The sequence below is a fragment of the Nicotiana sylvestris genome, chromosome 6, assembly GCF_000393655.2.
Source record: "Nicotiana sylvestris chromosome 6, ASM39365v2, whole genome shotgun sequence".
NCBI classification, from domain to species: Eukaryota; Viridiplantae; Streptophyta; class Magnoliopsida; order Solanales; family Solanaceae; genus Nicotiana; species Nicotiana sylvestris.
Genome location: NC_091062.1, coordinates 153001128 through 153023100, shown reverse-complemented (window position 1 = coordinate 153023100; position 21973 = coordinate 153001128). Strand labels below are relative to the sequence as shown.

At 40.6% G+C, this 21973-nt stretch overlaps 1 pseudogene; it reads right to left on the bottom strand.

The window, feature by feature from the left end:
* The window catches only part of LOC104241674 (acetolactate synthase 2, chloroplastic-like), a 28895-nt pseudogene extending 8658 nt beyond the window's left edge, over nt 1–20237 (bottom strand).
* Nucleotides 20238–21973: the final 1736 nt, after the last annotated feature.

Genomic DNA, 21973 nt, shown 5'->3' with positions numbered 1-21973 from the left:
GTTGTTTCTTTTACGCTCATTTGTGTTTTTCGAACTACGTAATGATCTGATTCACGTAGGCATCGTGATACGTAGGCAATCCTCATCGGATCCGGTCGCATTTCTTTTACTACAAAAATAAAAAAATATATATATATATATAATAAATAAAATAAAAGGGAAAACAAAAGGAAAACAAAAGAGAAAAAGAAAAGAAAAGAAAAAAAAGGGAAAAAACTAATAAGAGAAAAATGCCGGAATGACGCATGCTCTCGTAGCAAACATATAGTAATCCACTTAACTGTATAGGTGCATCATGCCCAACGTGAGATTAACTATCTATTATTTGCTGCAAAATTAACCGTGCGTTTGTCATTGAGCATTTTTTCCAGGGTTTTTGAAAAGACGGTTGGTTTGGTGAAAGTCTGGCCTCGCACTCATACCTCACGAGGTCAAGGAGAAGTGTTCAACTACCTGTTGTTAGGACCAGAAGCAGTACTCACACTTACTTCACCAGGTCAAAAGGAAGTGTGGAAATGTCTTCGGAAATTCCATTACAAACAGTCCCGGTTTCTGAGGAAAGCTCAATCTCAGCTGTCCTCACACCCGAATCTGCAACTGCGGAGGAAAATAGAATCCTACGGCTCCGCATGTTGGAAATGCTGGACGACTGGAACAATGGGAAAGAGCCGCCAAGTGTCGTCCCCGGATTCCCTGAATTATTCTCCAGGTCAAGTGGGACTTCTAATGTCCCCATAAATTATCCTGCTACCCCATTCGGGTACCCAGCCACCTCAGCCTTCTCTGCTGGATCGCCTTCTGAGCCTCATCCCCGAATGTCATCCACTGATGCAAGCATGAACATCTTTACTGCATCGCCTTGCCCGATTACGGCACAGCCTACCACGTACAAGCCAAGCTTTGACTCATCCTCTTTTACGTTCCAAGCACCGTCGTTCTCAATGGAACCAACTAGGTTCGCTACCAGTACTAATCCTCTACCGCCTCAGTGCGAGCTTGTACCAGGGCAGGATCAGAACCCCAGAGTTGTAGAACAAAATGAGATGGCCAAAAGGATGAGAAGCCTTGAGCAAAGTCTGAAGAATATGCAAGGATTGAGCGGGCAAAAGAGCGTCTCTTACGCCGACCTATGCATGTTTCCTCACGTACACCTGCCAACGGGTTTCAAGACCCCCAAGTTTGAGAAATACGATGGGCACGGTGACCCCATTGCACATCTTAAGAAATACTGCAACCAATTGCGGGGAGCCGGCGGAAAAGAAGAACTGCTAATGGCATACTTTGGGGAAAGTTTAGTAGGGATAGCTTCGGAATGGTATATGGATCAGGAAATGTCCCGATGGCATATATGGGATGATCTCGCCAGAGATTTTGTAAAACAATTCCAGTATAACATCGACATTGCGCCAGACCGAAACTCTCTGTCGAATTTGAAGAAGAAGCCTTCGGAAAGCTTTAGAGAGTATGCTATTAAGTGGCGTGAACAGGCGTCGAGAGTGAAGCCTCCCATGGATGAAGTGGAAATGGTCACTACCTTTCTCCAGGCTCAAGAGTCTGACTATTTCCAGAACATGATGTCGGCCATGGGTAAGCCATTCGCGGAAGCGATCAAGATTGGAGAGATGGTGGAAAATGGGTTGAAAACGGGAAGGATTTTGAGTCAAGCAGCCATAAGGGCAACCTCCCAGGCCGTCCAAAGCGGGTCTGGAGGAACAACAAGGGGGAAGAAGAAAGAAGAAACGACTATGGCAGCCTCTGAAGCAAGGGAGTATCGTCATCCCAGGCCCCATTTTCCGGAAAGAGCCCCACAACACTATTACCCCCATTCAAATTCGGCATATGCTCATCAACCTTATATGGTCATGAATGCCCAACCTTATAACCATCCACCACAACAAGCCAACCGAGGCCCAGCTCCACCTCCCAGAAATCAGCCTCCTTACCGCAACCACTATAACCCACAACCCCCGCAGAATAACTACCGCCCCCAAGAGCCACCTCGACGGCGGACTTTCACGCCCATCGGTGAGCCATACTCAACTTTGTTCCCAAAGTTGGTCCAGTTGGGTTTCTTGCAACCCATCCCTCAAACAAGGCAAAACCCGACATCTCCTTCTTACAAAGCCGGAGTCAGATGCGCCTATCATTCAGGGGCCGAGGGACATGATACAAACGACTGCTGGTCATTGAAAAGAGTGGTCGAAAATTTGATAGAGCAGGGGAAAATAGTGCTAAGGGACGAGGAGATCCCGAATGTAACAAACAATCCATTGCCCGCTCACAATAATGGGCCGTTGATCGGCATGATTTGTGAAGACAAAGAGTTCGACCCTGCTTTGAAAGCCATAATTGCCATTGTCGACACGGGGAAGAGGCCTGAAATAGACCAAAAATCAGAAAAGGGGGAGGAGGCCAAGGTTGCAGAGAGCAAGCCTGAAAAGAAGGTGGAGAAGAAAGCGGTACCAGCAAAGGGTGGAATTCTTTACATACCGCGAGGTCAAGCCAAGAAGACGCAGAACTTCGGGATCAAAAAGACAAAACCTATGTACGTGCCAAAAGGGGCCTATGTGGTCCGGGGGACGATTCAACCACCTCGGCTGAATGAGCCAGTGGTTATCGGACGCGTGCCACAAAAGCCAATGACCAACCTGTCCACAGTGCCGTGGAATTATCAAAAGACTTTGGTGATGTACAAAGGAAAAGAGGTCATGGGAGAACTTCCAGAAAATACTTTCATTGGAGGGTACTCAAATACCCAAGAACTGAACAACGCCACACAAAGGCGCTTTCCTCCAAAGAAGCCTGTGAGTGTTGAAGAGGCGGAAGTGTTCTTCCAACAAATGAAGATGCCGGATTACGAAGTGATAGATCAGCTGCGCAAGCACCCTGAGCAGGTGTCCATGCTATCATTATTGATAAGGTCGGCCGAGCATCAAAAGATCTTACTGAAGACCCTGAATGAGGCATATGTGCCGGTTGAAACCTCGGTTGAGCAATTAGAGCGGATGACAGAAAGATTCTTCGCCGTCAACCAAATCTCCTTCAGCAAGAACGATCTACCCCCGGAAGGAGCAGCACACAACAAGGCTTTGCATTTAACAGTCAAATGCGAGGACTACTATGTCAAGCGGGTAATGTTGGATGGAGGTTCAGGCGTTGACATTTGCCCGCTCTCCACGCTACAGAGAATGGAAATTGGGACCGGAAGAATCCGACCCAACAATGTCTGCGTAAGAGCTTTCGATGGCATCAAGAGAGATACCATGGGAGAAATAGACCTGTTGTTGGTCATAGGACCAGTCGAATTCCGAGTAACCTTCCAGGTGATCGACATGGACACATCCTACAATTTTCTCCTTGGCAGACCTTGGATCCATGCGGCAGGAGCCGTGCCTTCCACTCTTCACCAGATGGTGAAGTTCGAGTACGAAGACCGAGAGATCGTGGTCCATGGGGAAGATGAGCATGCCATTTATCGGGACCCATCCATCCCGTACCTTGAACCAAGAGAAGGAAGCGAACATACGGTCTATCAAGCTTTCGAGGTTGTACTGGCAGAGCAGCACGAAGAGGGAGTACCTTGCCCCCAGCCTTTCTTGTCTAACGCTTCGGTTATGGTGGCCAAAGAGATGATCCGACACGGATTTAGGCCAGGGAAGGGGCTTGGACGAACCCTTCAGGGAATGACGGAACCCATTACTTTACCAGTCATCAAGAAACCTTTTGGACTAGGTTTCAAACCTACTCCAGCAGACGAAAAATGGGCAAAGAAAAGGAGAAATGAGGGCTGGAAGTTGCCTCAACCACTGCCGGATTTACATGCGACTTTCGTCAGGCCAAGGTACGCTGAAGAAGAAGATGATGAGGTCTTCACAGCTGAGGAAATCGAGGAAATATGTGGGGCGATGAGAGAAATGCTCTACGAGGTCCACATGGTTCAACCAGGTGAAGGCACAAGCACTGCTGAGATGCTGTACATGGGACCGAACGCCCAACTTCAAAACTGGGAGGCCACGCCATTCCCGACTAGACGGAAGTCCGGGTAGACCTGCCCTGCCACCTTTCCTGTGTCACAAGTTATCTCCGGGACATAACTTGAACGTTTTCTTCTTTTCATTTGTTGTTTTGAATTCCTAGTTGTAAACATTGTTTTCTTCCAACTTTCCAAAGAAAATATACAAAATACAAAAAAAAATCATCATTGCTTTCCTATTCTTTCTTTTGTTCTGATTTTTATTACTTTTCCTCTTATCTTCCTTTTCAGTCCTAATAATGCGGCTTTAAATATGACATGTTTGCGGACTTCACGCCCAGATCACAATGAGTTATTTAACTGCGAATTAATGAACCCAGAACCAGAATATGATGCGGAAGAGGCTTTTAGGGAGATAAACCGAGAGTTGGAATATTTTGAGAATAAACCTAAGCCGAATCTGAATGACACTGAACCGGTAAATTTAGGAACCCCGGAAGAAATCCGGGAGACCAAGATAAGCATTCACACGGACAAGAAAACGAGAGAGGCGATAATTCAACTTCTTTTTGAATTCAAAGACGTGTTTGCTTGGTCATATGATGACATGCCGGGACTAGGTGTCGATCTAGTGGTTCACAAATTGCCGATTCATCCTGATTGTCCTCCAGTTCAACAAAAGCAACGAAAGTTCAAAACCGAGGTCAGTGACAAGATTAAAGAGGAGATCACCAAGCAACTGAAAACAGGAGTGATCCGGGTAGTCCAATACACAACATGGTTGGCGAATGTGGTTCCAGTACCAAAGAAGGACGGGAAAACTCGAGTATGCGTAGATTACCGAGATCTGAACAGAGCAAGTCCTAAAGATAATTTCCCGCTGCCCAACATCCACATCCTCGTTGATAATTGTGCCAAACACGAGATACAGTCTTTTGTAGATTGTTATGCTGGGTATCATCAGGTACTGATGGATGAAGAGGACGCCGAGAAAACCGCCTTCACCACGCCTTGGGGCACCTACTGTTACCGGGTCATGCCATTTGGTCTAAAGAATGCTGGGGCTACTTACATGAGGGCCATGACCGCCATTTTCCATGACATGATGCATCAAGAAATAGAGGTGTACGTGGACGATGTGATAGTCAAGTCCAGGACGCAGGATAATCACATCCAAGACTTGAGGAAATTCTTCGAGAGGCTAAGGAAGTATGATTTGAAGCTAAATCCAGCCAAATGCGCTTTCGGAGTTCCGTCGGGCAAACTTTTGGGTTTCATCGTAAGCAGGAGAGGAATTGAGCTAGATCCAACTAAGATAAAATCCATCAGAGATCTACCTCCCCCGAGAACGAAGAAAGACGTGATGAGTCTGTTGGGCAGGTTGAACTACATCAGTCGGTTTATTGCCCAGCTGACAAGCACGTGTGAGCCCATATTCAAGCTTTTAAGGAAGGATGCGGCGATCAAATGGACAACTGAGTGTCAAGAAGCCTTTGATAAAGTCAAAGAATACCTTTCGAATCCCCCAGTCTTGGTCCCTCCAGAACCAGGGAGGCCACTTTTCTTGTATCTGACAGTCTTGGAGAACTCTTTCGGTTGCGTCCTCGGGCAACACGACATAACCGGAAAGAAGGAACAAGCAATCTACTACCTGAGCAAGAAATTCACCAGCTACGAGGCCAAATACACTCTGCTGGAAAGGACATGCTGCGCTCTCACATGGGTTGCTCAAAAGCTGAGACATTATCTCCAAGCCCACACTACATTCCTCATAAGCAGGTTGGATCCCTTGAAGTATATATTTCAGAAACCAATGCCTACTGGGAGACTGGCTAAATGGCAAATCTTGCTTACGGAATTCGACATAGTTTATGTCACTCGCACGGCAATGAAAGCCCAGGCGTTAGCAGATCATTTGGCCGAAAACCCGATCGATGAGGAATACCAGCCATTGGATGCCTACTTTCCAGATGAAGAGGTAAACACCGTAGAAGTGATCTCGGAGGAAGCTCATGTTTGGAAGATGTTCTTTGACGGAGCCGTGAACGCCAAGGGTATAGGGATTGGGGCAATTTTGATCTCACCTGCCGGTCAGCATTATCCCGCCACAGCTAGACTTCGTTTCTTCTGCACAAATAATACAGCTGAATATGAAGCCTGCATTATGGGCATGCATATGGCAATCGATCAGGATGTCAAAGACTTACTGATTATGGGAGATTCTGACCTGATCATCCGGCAAGTTCAAGGCGAGTGGGAAACTCGGGATGTCAAACTTATCCCATACCGACAACATGTGGAGGACCTCAGCAAGCGCTTTACCTCAATAGAGTTCAGGTATATTCCGAGGTGTCACAATGAACTGGCAGATGCACTTGCTACTCTGGCTTCTATGCTACCCTACCCGGGCAACGCCCACGTCGATCCTTTGGAAATCCAAATCAAGGAAAGACACGGTTACTGCAGTGTAATCGAGGCGGGATCAAATACGCAGCCTTGGTACCATGACATCAAGAGGTTCCTGAAGACGCAAGAATACCCCGAGCACGCTACTGGAGATCAAAAGAGGACCATTAGGCGACATGCAAGTGGTTTCTTTTTGAGCGGTGAATTGTTATATAAGAGGACTCCGGACCTCAATCTCTTAAGATGTGTCGATATCGAGGAAGCAAGAAAGATCATGCACGAAGTACACGCAGGTGTGTGTGGACCTCACATGAACGGGTATGTCTTAGCGAAGAAGATCCTTAGAGCAGGTTATTACTGGATGACCATGGAAAAGGATTGCTTTAGCTTTGTCCGGAAGTGTCATCAGTGTCAGGTGCACGGTAATTTGATTCATGCACCTCCCACGGAACTGCATCCCATGTCCGCACCTTGGCCATTTGTCGCTTGGGGCATGGACGTCATTGGACCAATTGAACCAAAGGCTTCGAATGGACACAGGTTTATACTGGTTGCCATCGATTACTTCACAAAATGGGTAGAAGCTGTCACTCTCAAGTCGGTCACCAAGAAAGTTGTGGTAGATTTTGTACACTCAAATCTTATATGTCGCTTCGGTATTCCTGCGACTATCATTACGGATAACGCAGCAAACTTGAACAGTCACTTGATGGGAGATGTGTGCGAGCAATTCAAGATAACACACAGGAATTCCACTCCTTATCGGCCAAAAGCCAATGGTGCCGTGGAAGCGGCAAACAAAAACATCAAGAAGATTCTGAGGAAAACGATCCAAAGTTCCCGACAGTGGCATGAGCAGTTACCTTTTGCATTGTTGGGGTACCGCACTACAGTACGCACATCGGTGGGAGCGACTCCTTATCTTTTGGTTTATGGGACCGAGGCTGTAATACCGGCAGAGGTAGAGATTCCTTCGCTTCGAATCATTGTCGAAGCAGAAATCGAAGACAGCGAGTGGGTTAAGGCTCGACTGGAGCAATTGACGTTGATTGATGAAAAGCGAATGGCCGCAGTTTGTCACGGACAGCTATACCAACAAAGGATGGCCCGTGCTTACAACAAGAAAGTCCGACCCCGGAATTTCGAAGTAGGTCAGCTAGTACTGAGGCGTATTCTGCCGCATCATGAAGAAGCAAAAGGAAAGTTTGCCCCAAATTGGAAAGGTCCATACATCGTAAGGAAGATATTGCCGAGAGGAGCACTGTATTTAGGTGATATCGAAGGAAATGACCCCGACACAGCAGTGAATGCAGATGCAGTCAAGAGATACTACGTCTAGATCATACTCCGAGTGGTCCTGACACATTCGAAAATGGCGAAGGTTTTATTCCCCACTACTTCCAAACACTACCCAATCCTCTCTATATATAAAAAAAAAAAAAAAAGAGAAAACAAAAACAAAACAAAATTTGATTGAGGCCTGAACTACGTTTGACTTGATTCCGAAAGGATACGTAGGCAGCCTCTCCCTGAGGTTCAGTCACACCAACAATAAAATCCCATTCGCCCTGAAATTGAAACCAGGGCACGTCGAGCAGTTTAGAAGTTAGTATCATCTACCTCTCTTTACCAAGCACAAGCCTTCGAATCAATTACCGAATATGGTGGGGAACCAATAAGCGTCACAAATGGAGACCAACACACTCTGAATTGAGAGAGATAAAATGAGAGAGTCTCGGCGGTGAAAACCTTCGGGCACCACGAGGCGACGGGAGTAGAGAAACCAAAATGAGAGAGCTTGTTTAGTAAAAACTCGCAAAGAGTGCTATCAAGCGATGACAGGAAGAGAAATGAGAGAGGTCAGCCAGCGAAAACCCGCGACGGGCGCTGTTGGCCGAAAAGGAATGACGCCACCCCAAGAAGGTCTCGGCAAAGTTCCACCGGTTTTGGAATCACAGATCTATTCTGGTTCAGGGAAACGCAAGTTCATGAAAGGTCGGACGTCCAGTCCAAAGAGCATGTCATGTCATTTAAAGCCAGCGCTATCTTCCTCAGATAAGTCTTTCTCGTCCCGAAAAGGGTATTCCTTTTCTGATTTGTTTTCCCCTTTCTTTGTTTCTTTTCGAATCCCTTTTGCATTTTTACCCCGAGTTCAAAACACACCGGAAAGGACAGGTGGCATGGTTTGTTTGCACGGAATCCCGTCTCATGGAGGAAAGCACCTCATCTCGTTGATATGATTACCCAAGCATGATGAATCATGATGTTTGATGGTGTTCCGGAGTAAAAGAAGAAAGAGAGAAATCTTGAAATCTTCCCCAGCAAGTCCACCTTCGGACAAATCCCCACGGAGTCTCCCCCTGTACAAAACCCCACAGAGTTTCTCTTTTTTGTACAATCTCCCACAAAGTCTCCCCAGTCAAAAAAAAATAAAAAATAAAAAAAATCCCCGTTGGAATTTCATCAGCACATCCCCAGCGAGTCTTTTGTAAATATTCCCCAACAAGCTTACCCCAACAAACCCTGGGAAACTCATTTTTTGAAATAAATCCCCAGCCCCATTGTACAAAAAATCCACACAAAGAATCCACTTTGAAAATATTCCCCACAGAGCTTCCGTTGTTGTACAGAGCTTCCTTACAAAGCAAGTCATCATAGAATCCGGAAATACAAGCCTGTGCAGTCTAAAGGTTTCACCATTCGAATCAAATCAATGGCGGGACTTCACAACAGAAGTAAAGACGCAACGAAGCAATTGGGAACGATCAAGGTCACCGAACCGACCGTCATTTCCGAACTAACAATTGTTCTTTGTCTGAGAAGTTGAAACAGGTTTTAATCCAAGACAACCGTGCAAGAAGCAGGTGTCGCCCAAAGAAGAAGGTACACGGGTATACGAGAAATTTTGGCAATAAGGAATTCACTCAAAAGGTAAGTTCCCGCAAAACTCTCTTTTATCTTCTATTAAAACAAGAAAACTCAAAAATAGATCGTGTAGTATTCTCGAGCTTTATCCCCAGCCAATCAGCATTAGGGTTTTAAACCCTAAACTGAATTTTCCTTTTGGTCAGCATTAGGGTTTTAAACCCTAAACTGAACTTTTTCTTTTAGCCAGCATTAGAGTTTTAAACTCTAAACTGAGCTTTTCCATGCAATCAGCATTAGGGTTTTAAACCCTAAACTGAATTTTCCTTTTAGTCAGCATTAGGGTTTTAAACCCTAAACTGAACTTTTTCCTTTCAGCCAGCATTAGAGTTTTAAACTCTAAACTGAGCTTTTCCATGCAATCAGCATTAGGGTTTTAAACCCTAAACTGAATTTTCCTTTTAGTCAGCATTAGGGTTTTAAACCCTAAACTGAACTTTTTCCTTTCAGCCAGCATTAGAGTTTTAAACTCTAAACTAAGCTTTTCCATGCAATCAGCATTAGGGTTTTAAACCCTAAACTGAATTTTCCTTTTAGTCAGCATTAGGGTTTTAAACCCTAAACTGAACTTTTTCTTTTCAGCCAGCATTAGAGTTTTAAACTCTAAACTGAGCTTTTCCATGCAATCAGCATTAGGGTTTTAAACCCTAAACTGAATTTTCCTTTTAGTCAGCATTAGGGTTTTAAACCTTAAACTGAACTTTTTTCTTCCAGCCAGCATTAGAGTTTTAAACTCTAAACTGAGCTTTCCCATGCAATCAGCATTAGGGTTTTAAACCCTAAACTGAATTTTCCTTTCAGTCAGCATTAGGGTTTTAAACCCTAAACTGAACTTTTTCTTTTCAGCCAGCATTAGAGTTTTAAACTCTAAACTGAGCTTTTCCATGCAATCAGCATTAGGGTTTTAAACCCTAAACTGAATTTTCCTTTTAGTCAGCATTAGGGTTTTAAACCCTAAACTGAACTTTTTCTTTTCAGCCAGCATTAGAGTTTTAAACCCTAAACTGAATTTTCCTTTTAGTCAGCATTAGGGTTTTAAACCCTAAACTGAACTTTTTCCTTTCAGCCAGCATTAGAGTTTTAAACTCTAAACTGAGCTTTTCCATGCAATCAGCATTAGGGTTTTAAACCCTAAACTGAATTTTCCTTTTAGTCAGCATTAGGGTTTTAAACCCTAAACTGAACTTTTTCTTTTCAGCCAGCATTAGAGTTTTAAACTCTAAACTGAGCTTTTCCATGCAATCAGCATTAGGGTTTTAAACCCTAAACTGAATTTTCCTTTTAGTCAGCATTAGGGTTTTAAACCCTAAACTGAACTTTTTCTTTTCAGCCAGCATTAGAGTTTTAAACTCTAAACTGAGCTTTTCCATGCAATCAGCATTAGGGTTTTAAACCCTAAACTGAATTTTCCTTTTAGTCAGCATTAGGGTTTTAAACCCTAAACTGAACTTTTTCTTTTCAGCCAGCATTAGAGTTTTAAACTCTAAACTGAGCTTTTCCATGCAATCAGCATTAGGGTTTTAAACCCTAAACTGAATTTTCCTTTTAGTCAGCATTAGGGTTTTAAACCCTAAACTGAACTTTTTCTTTTCAGCCAGCATTAGAGTTTTAAACTCTAAACTGAGCTTTTCCATGCAATCAGCATTAGGGTTTTAAACCCTAAACTGAATTTTCCTTTCGGCCAGCATTAGAGTTTTAAACTCAAAACTGAGCTTTTTCCATGCAATCAGCATTAGGGTTTTAAACCCTAAACTGAATTTTCCTTTCAGCCAGCATTAGAGTTTTAAACTCTAAACTGAGCTTTTCCATGCAATCAGCATTAGGGTTTTAAACCCTAAACTGAATTTTCCTTTTAGTCAGCATTAGGGTTTTAAACCCTAAACTGAACTTTTTCTTTTCAGCCAGCATTAGAGTTTTAAACTCTAAACTGAGCTTTTCCATGCAATCAGCATTAGGGTTTTAAACCCTAAACTGAATTTTCCTTTTAGTCAGCATTAGGGTTTTAAACCCTAAACTGAACTTTTTCTTTTCAGCCAGCATTAGAGTTTTAAACTCTAAACTGAGCTTTTCCATGCAATCAGCATTAGGGTTTTAAACCCTAAACTGAATTTTCCTTTTAGTCAGCATTAGGGTTTTAAACCCTAAACTGAACTTTTTCTTTTCAGCCAGCATTAGAGTTTTAAACTCTAAACTGAGCTTTTCCATGCAATCAGCATTAGGGTTTTAAACCCTAAACTGAATTTTCCTTTTAGTCAGCATTAGGGTTTTAAACCCTAAACTGAACTTTTTCTTTTCAGCCAGCATTAGAGTTTTAAACTCTAAACTGAGCTTTTCCATGCAATCAGCATTAGGGTTTTAAACCCTAAACTGAATTTTCCTTTTAGTCAGCATTAGGGTTTTAAACCCTAAACTGAACTTTTTCTTTTCAGCCAGCATTAGAGTTTTAAACTCTAAACTGAGCTTTTCCATGCAATCAGCATTAGGGTTTTAAACCCTAAACTGAATTTTCCTTTTAGTCAGCATTAGGGTTTTAAACCCTAAACTGAACTTTTTCTTTTCAGCCAGCATTAGAGTTTTAAACTCTAAACTGAGCTTTTCCATGCAATCAGCATTAGGGTTTTAAACCCTAAACTGAATTTTCCTTTTAGTCAGCATTAGGGTTTTAAACCCTAAACTGAACTTTTCCATGCAATCAGCATTAGGGTTTTAAACACTAAACTGAATGTTCCTTTTAGTCAGCATTAGGGTTTTAAATCCTAAACTGAACTTTTTCCTTTCAGCCAGCATTAGGGTTTTAAACCCTAAACTGAACTTTTTCTTTTAGTCAGCATTAGGGTTTTAAACCCTAAACTGAATTCTTCCTTTGTTCGGCGTTAGGGTTTTAAGCCTTAAACCGAACCTTTCCCCAGCTAGTCGGTATTAGGGCTCCAACCCTGAACTGAGCATGCATATCCTCTTTCATCAATTTTACGAACTTCCTGGTGAATAATTAACGAAATTTTCCTAGTGAAACTGGGGCAGAAAATTTTGTTCGTTTGTTTTCTCCCGCAGGTCTGACCTCGAGCCACATGGATTGAAATGACCCACGAGATGAATCCCAGTTCGGAATCAAAGAAGAAAAAAAAAAGAAAAAAAAGAGAAGATGTCCCGAGATATCGGAGTAAATGCAAGAAAGATTGACTCCAACGTTTAATTAAGGGCCTGAACCTTGCCAATCGCGTTTCACTCAGTATCCCAGAGGTTAAACAAGTCGCCGCAACTCGCAAGCATCAAGATTCAGATCGGAGTCTACAAGCAGAATCAGCTAAGACCCAAGATCAAGTCGTAAAAGAATCATAGATAGGAATCTTGTAACTAGCAGTTGACGTGCATATAAGTAGTTAGTTCAGTTTCCAATTTTCGTTTGGTTGTAATAAGGCGGTCAGTGACGTAGCAGTGACAACAGCAGCAGCAGTAGCAGCAAGCATTGCAGTCCCATGGTAGTCCCAGCTACCAAAACTTCTCGAACTACATTGACCTGATTCCTGTTTAGCCCAGGATATGTAGGAAATCTTTGAAGCAAGATTCGGTCAGATCTTTCAAAAACATGCTTCATACGGAGTGGTCCATAGGCAAAAATCGCTCATACACGCTCACTTTATCTTTGCACGAAAACTCTTCGTGTTTCCGAACAAAGAGGGGCAGCTGTGAGCACGTGATTTTTGTTTTTGCGCGACAGTCGCTCCAAAAGAATAAAAATTGGTCCTGCTGTACAATTTTTGGATTTTTTGTGCGGCACTTTGTTGATTTATTTGTGACTTTGGCCCATTTTTATTTATTTACTTTATTAAAACAAAATTAAAAAAATGTGTGTACGTGTCATGCATAATCTGAACCGTAACATGGTTTAAATAGAAAGGCATAAACAGGCATCTTTGTCCGTGATTTTGTTTTGTTTGATTTTACTTGTTTTGAAATATTTTAGTGTGTGTGCGAATAATTGTATTGAGTGTGTATTTAATTTTTGATTTTTGTTTAGTTTTGTTTTTAAAATAAATAAGGAAAAGAAATAAAAAATAAAAAATAAAAAAAAAGAAAAAAAGAAAGGGGCCAATTTTAACAAAATTGGCCCAAACGAACAGCCCAAGACCCAGGCCTGCCCGGTCCAGACCACCTGATACCCAGGGTGTCCAAACGACGTCGTTTGAGTCGTGCCTGATCTGGGCCGTTGATCTCAAATTGATCAACGGCCAAGATCAATTCCCCATAACCCACCAATAAACCCGACCCGTCTCACCCGGACCGACCCCAACCCTCAACCCTCAAAACGACACCGTTTCATTTAAGACCATCAGATCCAAACCGTAGATCTAGATTGATCTAACGGTTGAGATCAACCCACCCACTGACTATATAAGCCTAGATCCTTACCCTGCCCCCTAGCCAACACCCCCGCCTTCGTCTTCACCAAACCCATCCCCTTCAAACCCTAGCCGCCCCTGCACACCTTCACCAGAAACCCGGCGGCCTGAACGCCGGTGACCTCCACCTGAACACCATAGAACCCCCATGCCATCCTGAACCTAAATCTACCAACCACACACTTCGAATCACCCCCAGGTCCTCGAATCTTCATTTGAAGATTCGAGTCAAAACTCGATCTACACCAACCAACCCCAGCTTCATACCAGACACTCCCCGGACCCTCCTCGTGACCAAACCATACTTGGTTTGGTCCGAATCTAACCAGGGAAGCACGAATATTAGATCTGAGTTTTGAAACCACAAGGTCCCTCGTCACTGGTTCAAAACGGTTCAAACCAAAGAGATTAAGGTCTAATGGACCTTAATCGAAGTGTTTCTCATCTGAGAAACACTTCGATTAAAGTCCGTTCAGCCTTAAGAAAGGTCTGTCCAAATCCGGGTTCAAACTTTTAACTTTTCAAGTTTAAGGTGAGTCTGCTTTCTTTTCCTTTATTTGTTTTTAGCCCGTGTGATTTGTTTTAAAAGACTGTTCATATTTGTTTTAATTTTATCAACTTTTGTTTGTCCACTTTGTTTGAACCTCTGTGTTTGTCTGAATCCCTCTCCTCCTATTCTGATAAGGCATGTGTATTGGTTGTATTCCAAATTTGTACTGACTAACTAATTCCTCGAAGTACAATTCTGTTTTAATCAGTATAAGTCGAGTCATGTGTCCCATACTTCTGAATGTCTGATTTTGGCTACGATTGTGTATGTTAATGCTAATATAGTCGAGTCGACATGAGTCGTCAATTAGTTTCAACTGTCTGAGCATAGTAAATCGATTTGCTTCTGTTGAACATTTGTTGAACCAATTAAAAACCAATTTTGCTTACTTATAGATTGTTTGAATTGATCAGTTAATGTAAAAAGGATTGTTTATGTTTAAATTGGAAGGCATGTGCACTCGTGCACAGCATGTGCATTGGTGCACCTCATGTGCCTTGTGCACAGCCTGTTTTTCTGCATTAAGAAGGCTTTTAAGTTTTAAACAATTTGACAGCATATGCTGTCAGATAGATTCTACTGCCCATACCTTGCTTTAGTTTTAAAAGTATTAAACCTTTTAAAAGTTAAGTCTGCCAGGGAATGTTGATGGGGGTTAATACTTAAATAACTAATTGGAATCTGAAAATGAAAATGGGCACATGTGAAGGGTACTGTGATATTCTAAACAGGCTGTTAAAAGGAGTGATGTGAAGGCTTATAAAGGGGGCACATTGAGAGATATAGAGGGAGGATATATATACAGAATTAGAGGCAGAGGGATTAAAAAAGAAACATACATACACTGTGAGAATAGAAAAGAAAAAGAGAGAGTTGACAGAAATAGAAAGAGAGCAAGAAAGAGATAAAACAGATTAGGAAATCAGAAATTTGGTTTCGTTTGTCTGAACTTCATCTATTGTCAATACATTAGGCAGTGTTGCTCCTCCTAAAATTCAATCGAGATTATTGTTAGTGTTTTGTGGCATTTGGTATATTCCGGAATTGGATTGTCTGGAGCATTGTTGCCATCACACTGTGTGCTATTTCGTTTGGCTGTTTTTTTCCTTCAACTCTAGTTCCACCTCGCATCAGAATCCTTTTCTTTTGTGCTGTTCTGATTGCTGTTGCTATTCTGCTCACTATTGTTGCTGCCCTGTCCTGCTGCTATTACTAGTCCTGCTTCTTTCTGCTGCTGATTTCCACATCTTCTTCTTCTTCTCCTTTGCATTTTCAGCATTTCCAGGTACACATTTCAAGTCCCATATTGATGTAATTAAAACAGTTGGAAAGCATGAAATGAAAAAAAGGTTGAAGAAGTTCAAGTATTTGTTGTAATATTCATAGTACATTAACAGGCCTGTGAAAATTGATTTAGTTTATGATTCAACAGTTCGAAAGTATGTATTGATATTTGACTGAGTTTACCCTGTTGTATTTTAACTCTGTAGTTGTTTGTCAGTAGGGGCATGTATATTTCGGCCTTATACAATACTGTTCTTGTTTCATTTGGTTTTTGTTTAGTTAAGACTAGTCCACACAAGTTTAGTTAAGTTCAACTCGAGAAGTGTTCGGATTAAGTGTTGTATTTCGTTTAGCTCGTACATGATTCCTTGCCAAACTAAAGTATTTTACTTGCCAGTTATCCTTTAATCTAGGCCAAATAAGTTCAGTTAAGTTCAACTCAAAAAATGCTCGGATTAGGTATTGCATTTCATCAATCTCATATGTAGTCTTTTTGTTTGACTGAAACATTCTCGCAAGGCATGACGTTTTTACCTTATAAGTAGTTAATCAGAAACTGACAAAAATTCGGATTAGGTCAAAGCCTATAATTGAATTAGCATGTACCTTTTCTTCTAGTTTTAGAGACAAATGCATTAGAAATGTAGCCATTTTAGGATATCCTTTTCTAAAATAGAGATGAGCCTCGCCAAATAAAGATGCAAAATTGCGGGGCCCTCAATAAATAACCATGGTAATTATTTAGAATTCAAGATAGGCCATTTAATAAATTTCATGGCCTTCTACAAAGATAATAACGCGTTTAGATTCTTTAGGCGCGACTTTAGTAAATTATATTCTTAAAAATCGGGTGCACATTGATGTGACCCAAGTCCAAGTCCCAACGGAGTCAAAATGTGTTAACAACTACGGGTGCATTGATTGTGACGTGGTTCGAGATGCATTTTCACGACGTTGTAATTCTATAAAATAAATGATAATAATAAAAGCGGTTTAAACTTAATAAAAGCACATAAGTCACAACATGTATTTAAATCAGATATTTAGCCATTATAATAATTTAAGCGACCGTGCTAGAACCACGGGATTCGAGGGTGCCTAACACCTTCCCTCGGGTCAACAGAATTCCTTACTTAGAATTTCTGGTTCGCAGACTTCATTTGGAAAAGTCAAAAATTTCCTCGATTTGGGATTCAAGATAAACCGGTGACTTGGGACACCAAAAGCCAAACCTTTCCCAAGTGGCGACTCTGAATTAAATAAATAATCTCATTTCGAATATTGTCACTTAAATTTGAAAAACTCCCTCGCGCATTTCTAACCCTTCGGGGCGGGACGCGCAAAAAAGAGGCGTGACAATCACTACTATCCACAGCATAGTTAGAATAAACAGTACCATGCATCCCTAGCATTTGAAGTGAAAGTTCATCCCCAGTTGGAAACGCTCCTAGACCCATCAAAGTACTGGCCACTGGAATTCCTGTACAGCAACAACAATAACTACGCTTCAGTTCCAAGCAGGTTGAGGCTAGATATATGAATACTCGCTAGTCATATATATCTCCATTCGGACCAAAATAATACAAGAAAAAATAAAAATAAAAGTAGTATTAAAAATTCTCTATATTTCTAATTTTTTACTGGCGATTGAAATACCTGTGAGCTCTACAAAACGTCTTAACTCCTCGCTCGATTGTAAACAGCCACCACCAACATAAAAACTGGCTTCTTTGATTCAGAAATCAGTCTAACAATTTGCTCCAAAAGCATCTTATTAGGTGGATCAGGAAATCTGGAAACGTAACCTGGCAACTTCATTGGCTGATCCCAGTTGGGAATCACCATTTGTTGCTGAACATCTTTAGGAATATCAATTAAAACCGGTCCAGGTCTACCTGATCGTGCTAGATAAAACGCCTCGCGCACAATCCTGAACGTCCATAACAAGATAATTATGCTTGGTAATTGATCTTGTTAACTCAACAATTGGAGTTTCTTGAAACGCGTCAGTCCCAATCATTTTACGAGGTACTTGACCTGTAATAACAAGATTGGTAGCACTGACGAAATGTTAATTAAACTTTTCAACGACGCTAGTTGGAAAATTATAAGAAAGTTAGAAATATTTTTCTCTTTTGAAAACTGGGAATAGTTATTGAGAAAAAGTCCAAATTTGTTATGTACTATGAAATTACTCGATTTCATCCTCTTCCATTATATTCATATTTTTTCTATCACATTTATCCTTACAATAGGTAAACTTCACATGTCAAAATACTTTTAAAAAAAGTCCAAATTTACCCCAAATACTTTTAAATATGGTTTTTAAAATTACTGGGATAAAAATGCTGAAACTGATTATTATGTTTAGCAAAAAAGTGTTGATAAACACTTTTATCTGTTAAAATGACTTAAATGCCCTGAAAACTTGTTTACATTAATAAAGATGTGATTATTATAAGATTTTAAATTCAGATTGCTTCAAATAATAAATTATGTCTTATTTTATTATAAATACCAAATTCACCAAATTAAACAAGTTCAATTTTATAAATATAAATTATTTTATGATAAGCTAAACTACAATCATAAGCAATAAATTTAGGAGCGACATGGACCGGGTTGGTTCGATTTTTATCAAAATTAAACCAAACCAACTATATCGGTTTGGATTGGTTCGATTTTGTCGATTTTTTTAGATTTTCGGGTTTTTATGTCACATGAATATTATTTCAATCTTCTTTGTTAAATTTTTTATAAGTAAATATATATATGTTTAGTAAAAATTTAAAAAATTCAAAAGCATATAATCTATTAACATATTCTTACGGGAGAATGTTCTTAGTAACATAGATAGTTATTTTTTTAGCCGTCTGAAAATATTTTTTCGTTGATGTACACTTTCAAGGTTAACTGAATTTAATAATTAAACATAAAATCAATATGATACCTATATAATGATATGTTCTTTTTAATTTTAAATTATCGAAATACCACTTCAAATTCAAAAAAAATATAAGAATTTAATAGATCATTTCATACTTGGATACAAAATAGAAAAAAATTAATAACTTGGGTTACATGTTGCTGCAAAATCCAACGATGTTGTTTCTTATAAACACAACACAAACGAATCTTAAAACGTAAGGAGATGAAGAAGGGTGATTTATAAAAGAGAAAGCTTTCTTAATTATCCCAATCAATTTGCTTGCTTTCGATTTAGAATAACTTCTCTATAGACCTTGATAGCTCGACGTTGGCCGCATATGCTGCTGGGTTTAGGAAGAATTGTGTAAAAGGTGAGGAGTGAAGTCATGGCGAGAGTTTTATTCCAGCAAGGGTATTATTGGGAATTAAGAAAAATATTAGAAATAGCATAATAAAAATTTTGGTTAGTTCTTATAACCCAAAAATCAATAAATTGGGGTGAACAACTTATGACTTATTTTTGTTTATAAATACTTGGTTTGCAAGCTTTTTTTAATTTTATCAAAGACATAGACAAACTAAAAAATGTTAATAAGCTAGTTTAACCGGTTTATAATCTTAGCCAGACACCCTCAAAATGATTCAATTGCGGATAGCACAGAACAAAATTGAGCATTTGTTTCAAAGTTAATTTAATATTTAGACAGCAACATGGAGCAAAATTTATTGAGAAAATGACCTGTAATAGCAACAATTGGAACACTATCAAGGAGAGCATCAGCAAGACCGGTAACAAGATTAGTAGCGCCGGGGCCAGAGGTGGCCATACAAACACCAGGGAAACCAGTGGCGCGTGCGTACCCCTCAGCAGCGAAAATACCGCCCTGTTCATGACGTGGCAATACATTTCGGATGGTTCGCGAACGGGTGAGAGCCTGGTGAATTTCCATTGAAGTACCACCAGGGTAAGCAAATACATTTGTGACGCCTTCACGTTCAAGCGCTTCAACCAGAACGTCACATCCTTTTCTGGGTTCATCAGGGGCAAATCGGGAAATAAATGTCTCGACAGTTGGAGCAATATTTTGGGTTATTGAGAGAGCGTCCGGTGATGGAAAACCGGCGGTTGTTAAGGGTAAGGGCACAAGAGGTTTTATGTGGAAATGAAGTTTGTGGAAAAGGGAAGTGTGAGGTTCACACCTCACCAACCAAAAGAAGAAGATTGAAAAAATTGGACAAAATACGCTGCTTGAATGTATATTTGCAATGCAATAAGTCAAATTTGTGTTGCTAAGTGGTTGGCAAAATTTGCCTATAAATAAAGATGATTCCCTCTCAGTTAAGACACACCAAAATAAGAGAGAAACAATAGAAGTTAGAGAGAGTAATCCACAGATTGTTGTCTGTGAGATAACTAGTGAGTGGTAGTAATATTGTAGTGAGGTGTTTTATATAAAGAGTGTTATTTCTTTCAAAGTTGTAGTAGTCTCTTGACACTACTAAGTTGTAATATTATAGTGGTAATATTGCTACACTCGGATATTGTATTTTATTCCGCTAAAATATTTGGTGTCATTGTTACTCTCTTGTGTTATTATTATTTGCTGTGGATATTATTCCTGGGCGGGATTATTTATTTTATGCCAACAACGTGGTATCAGAGCCATGGCAAATAATGGTCCGCTATCTTTTCAGTACCCCCGTCTGACAAAAGATAATTATGAGAAATGGTGTCTACGTATGAAAGACATCCTTGGCTCTCAGGATGCATGAGAAATCGTAGACAGAGTGTATGCAAAACCCGATAATGAGGAAGCTCTGCCCCAAAATGAAAAAGAGGTCTTGACAAAGACAAGGAAGAAGGATCAATAAGCCCTCACGCTCATCCACCAATGTTTGGATGATGCTATGTTTGAGAAGGTGACAGATGTTACCACCTCAAAGGAAGCTTGGGAGATTTTACAAAATTCTTTTCAAGGAGTTGACAAGGTGAAAAAGGTAAAACTTCAAACTCTAAGGGCTGATTTTGAAGTTTTAAAAATGAAAGAATCCGAATGCATCTCGGATTATTTTTCAAAAGTGAAGGCTGTTGTAAATCAACTAAGAAGATACGGGGAGGACATAGAAGATGTCCGTGTGGTAGAAAAGATCCTTCGCACTTTAACACCTAAATTTGATTTTGTGGTGTGTACTATTGAGGAGTCTAAAGATTTAGACTCTATGATGGTAGAGCAATTGGAAGGTTTTTTACAGGCCCACGAAGAAAAGATCAAAAGGAGACAAGAAATGCCATTGGAACAACTTCTTAAAACTCAGGCATCCTTCAAGGATTATGGAGGTGAAACAAGCTATCGAGGAAACGGACGAGGACGAGGCCGAGGTCGAGGAGGTCATGGAAGAGGAAGAAGTAATGGTAACAACTTCAACAATGAAGTTAAAATCCACCAAACATTCAGAGGTCGTGGTCGTGGACAAAGAAGAGGAAGAGGACGTGGATACTACCAAAACAATAATGGACAAAGGTATGACAAATCAAAAATTGAATGTTATAATTGTCATAAATTTGGCCATTACTCTTGGGAATGTCGTAGCAATATTGAAGAAAAGGCTAACCTTGTTGACGACAAGAAAGAAGAAAATGAGTCAACGTTGTTGATGGCACTCAAGGAAGAAGACATAGATGATTGCAGCTCGTGGTATTTGGACAATGGAGCAAGCAATCATATGTGTGGATGCAAAGAGAAGTTTGTGGAGATCAATAAAACAGTGAGAGGTAATGTGTCCTTTGGAGATACCTCAAAGGTTCAAATCGAAGGGATATGTACGATTCTGATCTCCTGTAAAGATGGTAGTCACAAGTTAATTCAAGATGTTTATTATGTGCCAAAATTAAAAAGTAATATTTTAAGTTTGGGCCAACTTCTTGAAAAGGAATATGACATCCACATGAAAAATATGCATCTTTGGCTTAGAGATTCAAGTGGAATTCTAATTGCTAAAGTGCATATGGCAAAGAATAGATTGTTTTCTCTGAATCTTAAAACAATTGATGCAAAGTGTTTGAAGGCTAATGTGCAAGATGAATCATGGTGTTGGCACGTGCGATTTGGGCACTTAAATTTTGAAGCGCTCAAATCAATGGGAGAAAAGAACATGGTGCATGAGATACCATCAATTAACCATCCCAATCAATTGTGTGAAGCTTGTCTTCTTGGAAAGCATGCAAGGAGGAGCTTTCCAAAGGAGGCCATGTCAAGATCAACCAAGCCGCTCCAGCTTGTCCACACTGATGTGTGTGGACCAATCAATCCACCTTCTTTTGGTAAAAGAAAATACTTTCTGCTTTTCATTGATGACTTTAGTAGAAAGATTTGGGTTTATTTCTTGAACCAAAAATCTGAAGCTTTTACTGCTTTTAAAAATTTTAAAGTACTTGTAGAGAAAGAAAGTGACTATGAAATTAAAGCTCTAAGGTCCGATAGAGGAGGGGAATTCACCTCAAACGAA